This window comes from Haliaeetus albicilla, chromosome W (genome assembly GCF_947461875.1).
Source record: "Haliaeetus albicilla chromosome W, bHalAlb1.1, whole genome shotgun sequence".
Lineage (NCBI taxonomy): Eukaryota > Metazoa > Chordata > Aves > Accipitriformes > Accipitridae > Haliaeetus > Haliaeetus albicilla.
In genome coordinates this window covers 25,872,024-25,885,149 of record NC_091515.1, presented here as the reverse complement: position 1 = coordinate 25,885,149, position 13,126 = coordinate 25,872,024, and the positions used below count along the sequence as shown (strand labels likewise).

General features: G+C 46.9%; 1 long non-coding RNA gene across 2 annotated transcripts; it reads left to right on the top strand.

Annotated features, from left to right (window-relative positions):
• Nucleotides 1-219: 219 nt before the first annotated feature.
• LOC138683528 (uncharacterized) lies at nt 220-1,806 on the top strand. Of its 2 annotated transcripts, none has more exons than XR_011323022.1 (3): nt 220-321; nt 419-573; nt 709-1,806. It is a non-coding gene; the product is annotated as an uncharacterized lncRNA (long non-coding RNA). The 2 variants fall into 2 exon arrangements; XR_011323023.1 differs by having other exon boundaries at nt 690-1,806.
• Nucleotides 1,807-13,126: the final 11,320 nt, after the last annotated feature.

Sequence of the window (13,126 nt, the reverse complement as noted above, 5' to 3'; positions counted from 1 at the left end):
CAAACTTCTCTGCTCCAACTCAGTCCGCTCGCCATTGGCCTGACGTCAATGCGCAGGGACGTCACGCCTACGCGGCGCCCATTGGCTGCGGGCGGCACGGCGCAGCTGTTCTGATGATCATATTTTAGCGTCTGGCAGTGTAGCGACTTCAGCGGCAACTTTTCCTTGTTCCTTAGTTGTGGTTCCCTTTATACTTTTTTTCTTGTCTCCTCCGTTCCCGCCGCTTATCTCCCATCACACCTTTTATTTTCCTTCCCGGCCCACTCGGGCTCCTCCACCTCTTCCCCCACTCGGGCTTGCCGTGCCATATTTACAATTTCCGTATGTTTTTTTGTTTATTTGTTTTGGGTTTGTTTGGGTTTTTTTGGGGTGGGGGGTTAATTCAGCTATTTCCTTTCCGAGTGTTTATTTTTCCTAGGCGTAGCTGCCCTGAGCAGGGAGGGCAAGGCAGGCTGGCTGGGCATGGCCCGAGCCACGAGATGGAACTGTTTATGTTTTTCCTCCAGCCTCCTTCTCTCTTAAAATCGTGGATAAAAGCTTCACGCGTTTCTGTTAAACACAAGATCGAAGAAGGTACAAATATTTATCTTAAATAGTCTCTCAACGCTTCCTCCATTCTATTTATGTTTTCCAATCCCTTTTAGATAATTTTCCTTTCCTTTTTTTTTTTTTTTTTCATCTGTAAATAGAAATTCATCCTGTTTTTAGACGGTTTCATAGGTTGGCCGGGAACGGAGATTCGGGGAGAAAAGTGAAGAACTTCTGCCTTTCCCCGTGGAGAATCCCTTAAAAATTCTTACCAAAAAAAAAAGGAAGGAAGAAGACGCGAACTCAGCCGCTTGCGCGGATCTGCAGCGCTGGTCCCCGGAGGCGATGAGGAAAGCCCAGACCCGAGAACGGCGGCCGGGCGCGGTGCGGTGCGGTGCGACGCCCGCGCCCCCAGCTGCGCACCGGCGTACGGCACCCCGTAGCCTGCTCCTTTCAAAGGGCAGGTTCCGCTTAGGCTACACGGTGAGTTTCCTTTAGTCTGTGCGCGAAACTGTATCCGCTCCCGAGCGTGTCCACCCCAAACCCTTCTGAACCCCCCCCCCATCTTAAACGTCCCCTTTGAGTTTGTTTAAATCCTATTTTTGTGTTCTGTTCCATATGGGCTGTTACACTGCCCTCATCAACGTAGTGTATTAGTGCCCTCCAATCACTACTCATCAGGAAAATATACTTTTTACAAAGTCCTATTTTTTTAAAAGGCAACCGGGGAGACTAGAATTTGAGTGAAAGAGAAGCAAAGCCATATTCACGCGGAATATCTTCCCGCGAGTGTCCTGGTTTCGGCTGGGATAGAGTTAATTTTCTTTCTAGTAGCTGGTATAGTGTTATGTCTTGGATTTAGTAGGAGAAGAATGTTGATAACACACCGATGTTTTCAGTTGTTGCCAAGTAATGTTTAGACTAAGTCAAGGATCTTTCAGCTTCTCATGGCCAGCCAGCAAGAAGGCTGGAGGGGCACAAGAAGTTGGGAGGGGACACAGCCAGGGCAGCTGACCCAAAGTGGCCAAAGGGGTATTCCATACCATGTGATGTCATGTCTAGTATATAAACTGGGGGGGAGTTGGCCTGGGGACAGATTGCTGCTTGGGAACTAACTGGGCATCGGTCTGTGAGTGGTGAGCAATTGCATTGTGCATCACTTGTTTTGTATATTCCAATCCTTTTAATATTATTATTATTGTCATTTTATTATTGTTATTATTATCATTATTATTTTCTTCCTTTCTGTTCTATTAAACTGTTCTTATTTCAACCCACGAGTTTTGGGTTTTGTTTTTTTTTTTCGATTCTCTCCCCCATCCCACTGGGTGGGAGGGGAAGTGAGTGAGCATCTGCGTGGTGCCTAGTTGCTGGCTGGGGTTAAACCACGACAGCGGGGAAATCTGGTTGCAGTAAAACAGCCATGAAAAAGTTCTGAAACTTGCATTTGCTGATGAGACAGCTACTAAACAACAAACCTCCTCGGAGTCCTAACTTAGTTTGCAAGTTGTTTTCCTTTGCAAAGCTGAGGAAGCAAACACACCCTCCAGTTTTATTTCAAACAAGAAGCGGGACCTAACGTTGCCACTTGTAGACATAACTAAGCTGTCTTTAAATGATGTCAAGATAGTGTCAGGAGGTAAAGATATGGTTCTAAACAAACACACAGTTACTTTACATATTCAACGTTTAAATAAACAGTGGGAAATACAACTCTAGTAGGTGATCACTTCTGCGTCCAAGAAACTGGCAATAAACGTATATGTGGGTGTGTTTATATATCTGCATATATATATATGAGACCGTGTTTATATATACTTTATAATTCTGTGTTTTAGCTGAGTAACCCAAAAAGCAATTATCAGGAATTACTGCTGATGCTGGCAGTTTAGGACAGCCTGGCACGTGTTTGGGGCAAGTCTTTAGTAATGGCCAATTTCACTTAAATCGACTCGGACTGCGGTATCACCCCTGTGCCGCTCGCCTGGGCTAGGGGTGCATGGCTGTGCCCCCCGCGGCCGGGCGCTCACCCCGCGGCTCGCCACAGCCGCCTCTTCCGCAGGATCGTGGTGCGCGCCTCGTCTTCCGTGGAAGGTGCGTTGCGGTGCTTAGCGTGAGCAGAGGCGGCACTCATCGTGGTGGGGGATCAGAAGCGCGCAGCCCTCCGCGCGGGACCGTGCCCCGTCCGGTCGCTCCTTCCCCAGCCGACCTCTCCCCGCGCCGGGGCGCGGAAGTTGCGCGCAGGCGGCGCGGCGACCTCTGCCGGCCGAGGGGCGATCGGCCGCGGCCACTCCCGGTGGGCGCGTTTCTGACCTTTTGTGCCTTTCCGCTTGGTACTCTGCAAATATCACACTCCCATCCCCTCCGCACGGGGCATAGCGAGACACCTCCCCCCCCGCTTCCCCGGGTGACCTCGCGCGCTGCGAGCTGGCAAAAGATACGAACGTAGGTAAGAAGAAGAAGAAGAAAAAAGAGTCATCCCAATGACTATGAAAAAAATCCGCGGATTTTTTATGAAAGACTGAAACAGGGAAAGTGTTTTTCTGTACTCCGTCCCCTGCGGTTTTGTCCATGGATGTTTGTATTTCTTTTAAAAATTTGTCCCGATTAAAATATACCTTCTCCCAGCTCTGAAATAACGCATCTTATTTTCCACCGTTACACCTTTGTTTGATAATAATTCAGTCTGGTTTTAATTCTATTATTAACCCCCACCCCCTAACTTTGGGGTTTTTAACTACTACTTCTGGGAGAGGTGATTGCATTTTAAGCTTGATCTTTGCAAATGATTTGCAATAAGGGAGAAACCTGTCTCCGCCCCAACAAACCAGTATTGGGAAGAAAAGGCAGGCTTTGATCAAGGTTTTTTTCCCCCTCCCATGCTACTGATGTATTCGATTCGCGTTCCCAGGAAGGCGAAGCTCTATATTTAGCCAGCATCAGAATCAGGTTTAAGGGAGTGGAATAATGAGTGGAACTGCCAGTTTCAATGAATAAGGTATTTAGACAAAAGCCCTGCTGAAGGTTTTCTCTTTTATTATATCAATATACACGTGAATGGGAAGACATAAAACGGGATTTATACGTATTTGAGACATTTCCGAAAATATATATTAATTTTATTTTTTTCCTTGCTTTTTTTCCCTTTTCTTATTTATTTACTTTTGGGGAGGGGACTGGGGGAGCCTGCTAAAAGTCGGTGACTCTACACAGCAATCAATAGCTTTCACCACGTTGAGGGGCTCAAATGAGATTATATGCATTCGAGGGAAGGAAAAAAAACCCACCCAAACCAAACGCCAAACCGACAGCGGCGATTAACCCTTTCCGTCCCGTAAAGAACAGCTATAATTTCGGTCCTGAGTTTGTTAAGTGGTGAAAACTAGGACGGTTCCACAGGGGGAAAAAAGAGGAGACCACCCCCCCACCCCCCCCCAGCTTTGGGAAATGAATAAAGAAGTAGTGCTGGTTTCGGAAGGGAGGCAGCATTAGGGGCTGAGTGAGATGCCTTTGCCGACGAGGGCTGGGGCAGTAGCGGGCTGCGGCGGCCGAGTCCCGGGTGCGAACGGGGCAGCGGGGGCCTCCCCATACCGCCCCGCTGGAGTCCGTTGCGGTCATCGTCCCGGAGCTCAGACCCTGGGACCTGGCCGTGGGAGTCAGCGAGGTCCCCATACACAGAGAGACTCTGATTCTTCGGGAGGGCTATTTTTGTCCCACTACATCGCGGTGGCTCGGCGCAGCCTTGCCACTCGGGCATGCAGAAAGGCTCCTTCAGTCAGCTCCAGTTTAAAACTTTTCTTGAGGTGCTTTGGGCCAGAAAGATGCTTTGCAAGAAGAGTCTGGGATTGGGCTCCCAGAGGTTCAGATTTGCCCTCGCTGCCTTGCGGAATGCGGCGAGGACACCAGGGCTGAGCCCGTGCAATGTGCCGGGAGGGGAAAGGGGTTTCGCACAAGGCTGAAACGAAACAACGCAGCAGGGAAATTAATCACGAAATGTATTAGCTGCTCCGGGGTGTAGGCTTTGACTCATCTAGAGGTGTGCGATCTTTAATCTTCAAGTTTTAGCTACTGCATGTAAGGGAGAAGTGTACCGTAACAGCACTAAATCCACCAAAACACAGTAAAACCTGTCAGTGGGCTTCTGCGCGCCCAGGAAACCTTCGTGACTTTAATAATACAATTTGGCTTATTAAATGGTGTTACCGCTTAAAAAAACCCCATCCATTCCCTCCTAGAGCCTTCTCCGAGTGCACTAACTGTGTCACAGGACTGGCTAGCGGCACCGGCCCCGCTTTAATCCGGTCAGAAATGGGCACACTGTAACGAGGATTGCAGGCAGTGGAGCAAGGTCTTTGGCAGGTGGGGGAAAATAAACCCCCAAAGATTTTGGGGGGAGGAAAATACCCAAAATATGTTAAGAAGATGGAAGAGCCCGGGTCGGGCCGAGCGGTCCGGAACAGAACCGGAAAAGCCCAATTTCTCCTCAGCCGAGTGCCGCCTGGCCTCAGCAGCGGCAGACGCGGGCGCACACGGGAGGCGAGGCGGGTCGGGGATATTTATTGCTTTAAACTTTCTCCTTTGATACTTCCCCCGTGTCAGGAAGTGTTCGAGGACAGGAAATACGGCGGCGATTTTGTCTCCGGAGTGAACAGAAAACTCTAGGCAGCAAGGGAGTTTAAGGCCCGCTTTTCAGTCCCGGTTCTGGCGGGGGTCCCGCCGGGGTGATCAGGCCCTTTCGTTCTCCCCGCGGGCCGTGGGGGGCCGTGGGGGGGCGTCGGGGGAGGCAGCGAGCCGAGCCCGGCCCCGCGCCGGCCCCAAAGGGCGCCCGGCCCACGTCGGGGGGACAAACTGCCGGGAGAGGGGGGATGCGGGGCAGCGGGAAAACTCTCTCCCCCACGAGGCTGTCTTGCCAGGATTGTGCGTGGGGGACAGACCCGTCCTCTCTCGCCCATAAACACGCTCGTTCCCACTGGAAATTTGCCTCGCCAAAATAACCTCAAGCAGCGTCCCGGCTCAGTATGTTCTGCTGCTACAACAATGGTCGCTTCTTCAAGTCCCAGGAAAACAGCCCAGACCCCCGGCTCTGGAGCGTGGCTTTGGAAAGAAAAACAAAACAAAACAAAACAAAACACCTAAATAATTAATGACATCATCATCAACAACAATAACAACAGCACAAGCAGCAGCCGAGGCGGGCGTGGGGGGCCGGTGCTGTCGGGGCCCGCGGTCGCTGCGGAAGGCTGCGGGGCGGGAGAGGGCTGCCCGCTCCTTGTCCACCTCGCCCCGGCGGGAGGGCACCGGGGTATCCCTGCAGGCGCGGTCTGTTGGGGGGGGCCGCAGCGCCTCGCTGCGCGGCAGAGAGCGGGCTGCTCCGCGCCGCTCCCCAGCCGGCGAGTCGGCGCTGCCAGCTCCGCACGGCTCCGCGGGGGCTCCCGGCTGTGCGGGCCGCCCGCCCCGGGGCCAAGGCGAGGAAAGCTGCAAACCCTCTCGGTGCGAGCGGCACCATCTGCCATACAAAAGGGCTCTTCCTGGCTAAGCGAAGGCGCCTTCTCTTAAGATGCAATTAGGCATTCATTATTGCCGCCCTCGTCCCTACCCCTGCTCACAGAGACGCCTTTAATGTCTTAACAACTTTGAATATCTCTGTGCGGAAGGCACCTACCGGTTTTCCTTCGGAGAGGCTCTCTCCTCCTCCGCGCCTTACTGACCTTTGCAACATGATTTCAAGCGGTGGAAAAAACCCTACAGCAGCAAAAGGGGGATGACACTAAATAAAAGAAGAAATATAGCAACTAAAAGAAACTAAGTTGGACGATTGGTAGTGGATTACTTGTCTGAAGGGCGGTGATTTGCTTTAGACCTAGCAGAGGATTTATCACCCGTCTTTGGTCGTTATAAGGTATATTTATTGCTTCCCAAAAGAGCACAATAAAATTGACAGCCACAACCTGAAAAAAAAATTCTATTATCAATATTTTTGTATGGATGTTAAAAACAAACACAGAGTTATCTGCATGGAGGTTAGACAGGTCGAGTTAATTAGCCGAAGAGAGTATATATGTGTAAACATAAAGTGATGCCCCGTTAAATTAGCTATAATTGCTTAGATCTTGAAAACAAATATTGCAAAATTAATGACCAGAGAAACAGTAGGGAGACCCAAAAAGGATATGAAGTCTGAACAGGGAACAGTTAGAACTTGTTTACCTCAGTGTACATAAATACTGCAAGTTCGGTGTGCTCACATGTATATTCCTGTAAGATCCAGCAATGCACACAGTTTATTATACTTGTTCCAAGGAGAGGTTGCCTCACTGCAACAGGAAAAAAAACAACAAACCCCAAACCAAAACAAAAAACCCTTAACAACATTTGCATGATGCCAACCCTGCAAGTTTCAAAACTGCAGACACAGAGTTGTTAAAGTGGCTGCATACAAAATAGAATTCTGAGTGAAAGTAGTGCAATCAGCATGTTAGAGGGATGAATTAAAGATGGACCATGACCCTTTGTACAATCATTTCTCATGCACGAAAGCAAAAAAAAAAAAGGGGGAGGGGGTGTTATGTACTGTCCACTGTTCAATGGTCTCTGTTTTGAACAGGGGCAAATAAAAGCCATCAATAAATCATAAATCTTACATTAAGAAGAAGCACGCACAACATACTTGTGGCTTAGCATTTTTTCTCTCTAGTGGGACATGTACCATCCATTACTTATGAAGATGAAAGGTATATCATACAATACGGTGGTATTGGGTTATATATGTATATAGATAGAAAGAAAATCAGAGTATTAATGCAATAGATACCACCAATACATGTGTTACACATTTGTAACATTCATCTGGAGTGTATAATCATTATTAAAGCTACTTGTGGTTTCCTTTGTATTGCTCAGAATGCCCCAGCTCATGAAAAGAAATGTATCATGAGTAAGTGTAGCAAGAGCTTGAGTTGCCTGTCAGAGTTTGTTCTCTTTCTTTATAGGATATGTATTTCTGCCTGTATGGTTATTTGCATCCACATATTGTCACTTTTCCAACTCTGTTGCACACAGCTTCTGTTTTGTGTATAAACAAACATGTACAGGGTGAACTCAGCATCTGAAGACCCTGTGAGTACAGTGTATACTTTAACAGTTTCACTGCCAAATATATGTTTTGCAGATCAGGAATTTTTAGATGGTATCAAATTCCTATCTGTATATATAATGTATCTGAACTGCAGATCAGAGGAAATTTGATGTCTTTACAACAATGTTCCAGTTTGCCTGTAGATTGTCTGCTATGCACTAGTCCACTTGGTTTCATGAAAGGGTGGAAAGAAAAGAAAATATCTCTTTGGAAGAGGCAGGCCAGTAAATGCGTTCTAGCCCCAGGACCGTACTTGACACGTACTCTGGGCAGTGCTGTGAGTGCAATCAGTAAAGAGGCCATGTCATTCCCACTGTTGTCAAGAGCACCAAAATGAATGGGGGGCCTTGGAAAGAGGCTAGATATGATCTGATCTGAAGACCATATGCATTTGTGCCATGTGGTAGGACAAAATGTGTGTGCAAGGGGTAACTACAGTAAAGAGGGCTAGGGAAAAGATAAAAAAGGATGAACGTGTCGGCAGGGGTAGGAGAAGCATAAGCAAAAATGTATGGAGGAATAAATAGAACCACAGAGGGGCAGAGGTGAGAGAAAAGTTTAAGAAACTGAATGCAGTGCCATAGGGAACTGAGAAAATAAGGAAGAAGGAAAGAAACTGATGGCAAAAAGAATATAAAAGAAGGAATGAGGAATGAGGAGAGGGAAGATGGAGACAGAGCAGGAAAATAAAGAGAGCTGCAGGATATTGGAGATAGTGTATGTGTTTGTGTTTGATGCTGAGGCTGTGACAAATCAGATGCTGCCACTGATGATGATGATTTGGCACTCAACTGCAAAAGTTTTCCAGTCTCTCACACAAAAATATTTTTCTGTTTGGGCTACAATCAGTCTTAATATATTTGACAAAACATGGGTATGTTTATGCTCATTGTAACATTGTAATTGTTTAATTATTTGCCACTCTTGGATTTGCATAGCATTTCTTTCTCCTAAAAAATAAAATGCTTTCTGATTTTTTGTTTGTTTTGTTTTTAAGAAAGCATTGCTCTTTCAAAAGAAAGTAACCCCCCCTGCCAAACCTCCTTCCCCCAAAATGTCCCTCTCTAACTCCTGTAGGTCAAAGAGGACCCTTGCTCCTCATACATGCAGAAACTAACAGGCCTATAAAAACTTGATGTGAGTCAGCCCTGCTCCATAAAAGGTCAACTACAGCTGAATCAAGCTACTTTTAAAAGGCATCTACCACAGAGAAGAAATATCAGACAGACAGGAACAGTATAAAAAAGGATAGGTATTAATCAGAGCAAAAGACAGAAGGCAAAGAACAGAAAATTCTGCCAAGCCTTAATACTTTTTCACTAATATGTTCAACAATGCCCATATACCCTACACAGGCTGACTGGCTAAGATCAGGTTGATCTTAGCAATGCAAAAGGAAGCGGCTGTCAACTGTGGCACATGGCAGATGGAGAACTCTTATAAGATTTTTTTAAAACCTGAAATTACTTTTTTTTTTTAAATTCAGAAATTGATTTTCTGTGTGACATTAGAAGCCCTAATACTGTGTCGTGGTTTAACCCCAGCCAGCAACTAAGCACCATGCAGCCGCTCACTCACTCCCCCCCACCCAGTGGGATGGAGGAGAGAATCGAAAAAAAAGTAAAACTTGTGGATTGAGATAAGAACAGTTTAATAGAACAGAAAGGAAGAAACTAATAATGATAATAATAACAATAATAAAATGACAATAATAATAATATTAAAAGGATTGGAATATACAAAACAAGTGATGCACAATGCAATTGCTCACCACCCGCCAACCAACGCCCAGTTAGTTCCCAAGTGGTGATCCCCCCCAGCCAACTCCCCCCAGTTTATATACTAGGCATGACATCACATGGTATGAAATATCCCTTTGGCCACTTTGGGTCAGCTGTCCTGGCTGTGTCCCCTCCCAACTTCTTGTGCCCCTCCAGCCTTCTTGCTGGCTGGGCATGAGAAGCTGAAAAATCCTTGACTTAGTCTAAACACTCCTTAGCAACAACTGAAAACATCAGTGTTATCAACATTCTTATACTGAACCCAAAACATAACACTGTACCAGTTACTAGAAAGAAAATTAACTCTATCCCAGCTGAAACCAGGACATACTGGTACCACATGTTGCAATAAACCATCTTCCACCTCTGTGTGACAAGATGAGAATGTTTTTATGATATGTGTATATTTTGCCATACTTGGATTTTCAAAGATAATTGGTGTCAGCCTTATTTATTTTAGGCCTCCCATCTCTTTATCTAGACTGCACTATAAATGTTATTCTGTAGATACTGAAACTATTGGGTTTGACAACATTTGCTTATGTGGTGGAAAGGAAAAAAAAAACAGCTTTATTGCAAGAATTATGACAGGAGGTCAGAACAGATGAGCAGAATAGTCCTTCCTCTCCCTCAAATCTCTGTTAGATAGTTGGCAGTGTCTCTTGGTGGAGCTTCACCAACACCAACATTTATAGCACCCATGACTCAAAAGTTGAGCAAATACCTAACATGTTAAGACAAAAATAAGGTATGCCAGATGCATGAAGCACCTGTTTAGAAGCGCTGCTGAAAATGATTTTAGAATATACTTTGTAACAAGGGTATAATTATTGGCTTTAATGATGATGATAATACTATGCTCATCTGTTGATTTCTCAGGGTCTCAAAGACTGAACAGAGTCATTACCTTAAGGACTCAGTCCTTAATAATAGGATGGGAGTCATGGATATCTGTGCACAGGGGGAATCTTCAGGACTCAGTCAAAAGTTTTTAGTTAAACAATGTGGTGAGGCAGGCAATAATCATTATACCCATTTTACAGGTACACTGAACTATCCTTCACGTGGAAAAGGGTGAAATTCTGCTGCCAATATTGTCAGTGGGAGGCTTGTCATTGATTTAAATGCAACATCCTGACAGATTTCTCAGCCTTAAGAATCTAAGCAACACTGCCTCTGCATCTTTATGTTCTGGCAAATAAATGTGTGTGCTACAAAGGTAGCTGTGTGTGCAATATTATACTGGGGCATCAGCTTTAATACTTAAGCAGACATAAACCCAAATATTTTTACATATATTTTCAGCTGTGATCCAACATGATCTGCAAATCTTACAGATGCTCCTGCTTACTAGCAAGCAGTTATAAAGTGAAGAAAACCCACAAATTCTGGATAGTATTTTCTTCCTTATGTGCTTTTGTATTGGGTTTATGTGGCAAGGTTTTGGTAGCGGGGGGGCTACAGGGGTGGCTTCTGTGAGAAGCTGCTAGAAGCTTCCTCTATGTCCGATAGGGCCAATGCCAGCCAACTCCAAGATGGACCCACTGCTGGCCAAGGCCAAGCCAATCAGCGAAGGTGGTAGCGCCTCTGGGATAACAGATTTAAGAAGGGGGAAAAAAACCTGTGCAATTGCAGCCGGAAGAGAGGAGTGAGAATATGTGAGAGAAACAGCTCTGCAGACCCCAAGGTCAGTGAAGAAGGAGGGGGAGGAGATGCTCCAGGTGCCGGAGCAGAGATTCCCCTGCAGCCCATGGGGAAGACCATGGTGAGGCAGGCTGTCCCCCTGCAGCCCAGGGAGGTCCACAGGGGAGCAGATATCCACCTGCAGCCTGTGGAGGACCCCACGCCGGAGCAGGTGGATGCCCAAAGGAGGCTGTGACCCTGTGGAGAGCTTGTGCTAGAGCAGGCTCCTGGCAGGACCTGCAGATCTGTGGAGAGAGGAGCCCACTCTGGAGCAGATTTTCTGGCAGGACTTGTGACCCTGTGGGGGACCCACTCTGGAGCAGTCTGTGCCTGAAGGCCTGCACCCCATGGGAAGGACTCATGTTGGTGAAGTTCATGGAGGACTGTCTCCCGTGGGAGAGACCCCATGCTGGAGCAGGGGAAGAGCGAGGAGTCCTCTCCCTGAGGAGGAAGGAGTGGCAGAGACAATGTGTGATGAACTGACCCCAACCCCCATTCCCTGTCCCCCTGCACTGCTCAGGGGGAGGAGGTAGAGAATTTGGGAGTGAAGTTGTGCCTGGGAAGGAGGGAGGGGTGGGGGGAAGGTGTTTTAAGGTTTGGTTTTATTTCTCATTACCCTACTCTGATTTGATTGGCAATAAATTAAGTTAATTTCCTCAAGTTGAGTCTGTTTTGCCCATGACAGTAATTGGTGAATGATCTCTCCCTGTCCTTATCTCAACCCAGGAGCCGTTCATTATATTTTCTCTCCCCTGTCCAGCTGAGGAAGGGAGTGATAGAGCAGCTTGGTGGGCACCTGGCATCCAGCCAGGGTCAACCCACCACAGCTTTACAGTATACATAAGTGGCTTTTGACTCTAAAGGTATTTATTATGCAAGTGGACTCCTTATGGACTTAAGAGCTCTGTTTATAAAGTGATTAAGCATTCACCTATTTTTAAGGACTCAAGTCAGTCCACTGTCATAAATGGCCTCACACATAGGTTTAAAGGTAGGCACATAAAGTATGTGGCTTCCTGAACCTCTGTCACCTTTCATTCATTTACAAAATTTCTCACATACTGTCATCATCGCAAAGGACCAATTTTAGTTGTTTTGGGTGAAACCTTGCCTCTACTCATAAGAACTCTTCTGGAAGAGGAAGGAAGGACAATGGTAGAGTGGGAAAAGTGAGAGCCATCCCACAGCTCTTTTGAAAAGAACTTTTCTAGTGAAAACAGATTGCACCAGTAGCCTATGTGTGAGCGGGTAATATGTCCCCCAGTTCCCTAGGGGATTTACTTCTGTGGCATGTGCATTCCTGTCTCCCAACTGTCCTCCAAAATGCAATTCTGGCTAGGGGGAGCAGTGTTTGGCCGTTTATTCTGAACACCCATAGCACTGATTGATGAATAGCACTTGATTTTGAGCTGCTCTCCAACTACTTCTGATCTCCATGACAAAGTCCCCTTTGACTATCATAAAATCATAGAATATCTCAAGTTGGAAGGGACCCATAAGGATCACTGAGTCCAACCCATTGCTCCTTGCAGAACTACCTAAAACTAAATCATATGGCTAAGAGTGTGGTCTAGATGCTCCTTGAACTCTGACAGGCTTGGTGCTGTGACCACTTCCCTGGGGAACCTGTTCCAGTGACCGACCACCTTCTCAGTGAAGAACCTTTTCCTAATGTCCAATCTGAACTTCCCCTGACACAGCTTCATGCCATTCTCTCGTGTCCTACTGCTGGTCAGCGGAGAGAAGAGATCAGCACCTCCTGCTCCGCTGCCCCCCTTGAGGAAGTTGTAGACTGCAATGAGGTCACCCCTCAGCCTTCTCTTCTCCAAGCTGAACAAACCAAGTGACCTCAGCGGCTCCTCATAAGTCTTGCCCTCGTAGGCCTTTCACCATCTTGGTCGCCCTCCTCTGGACACACTCTAATAGTTTGATGGCCTTCTTATGTTGAGGCACCCAAACCAGCATACAGTACTCGAGGTGGGGCCGCACCAGTGCAGTG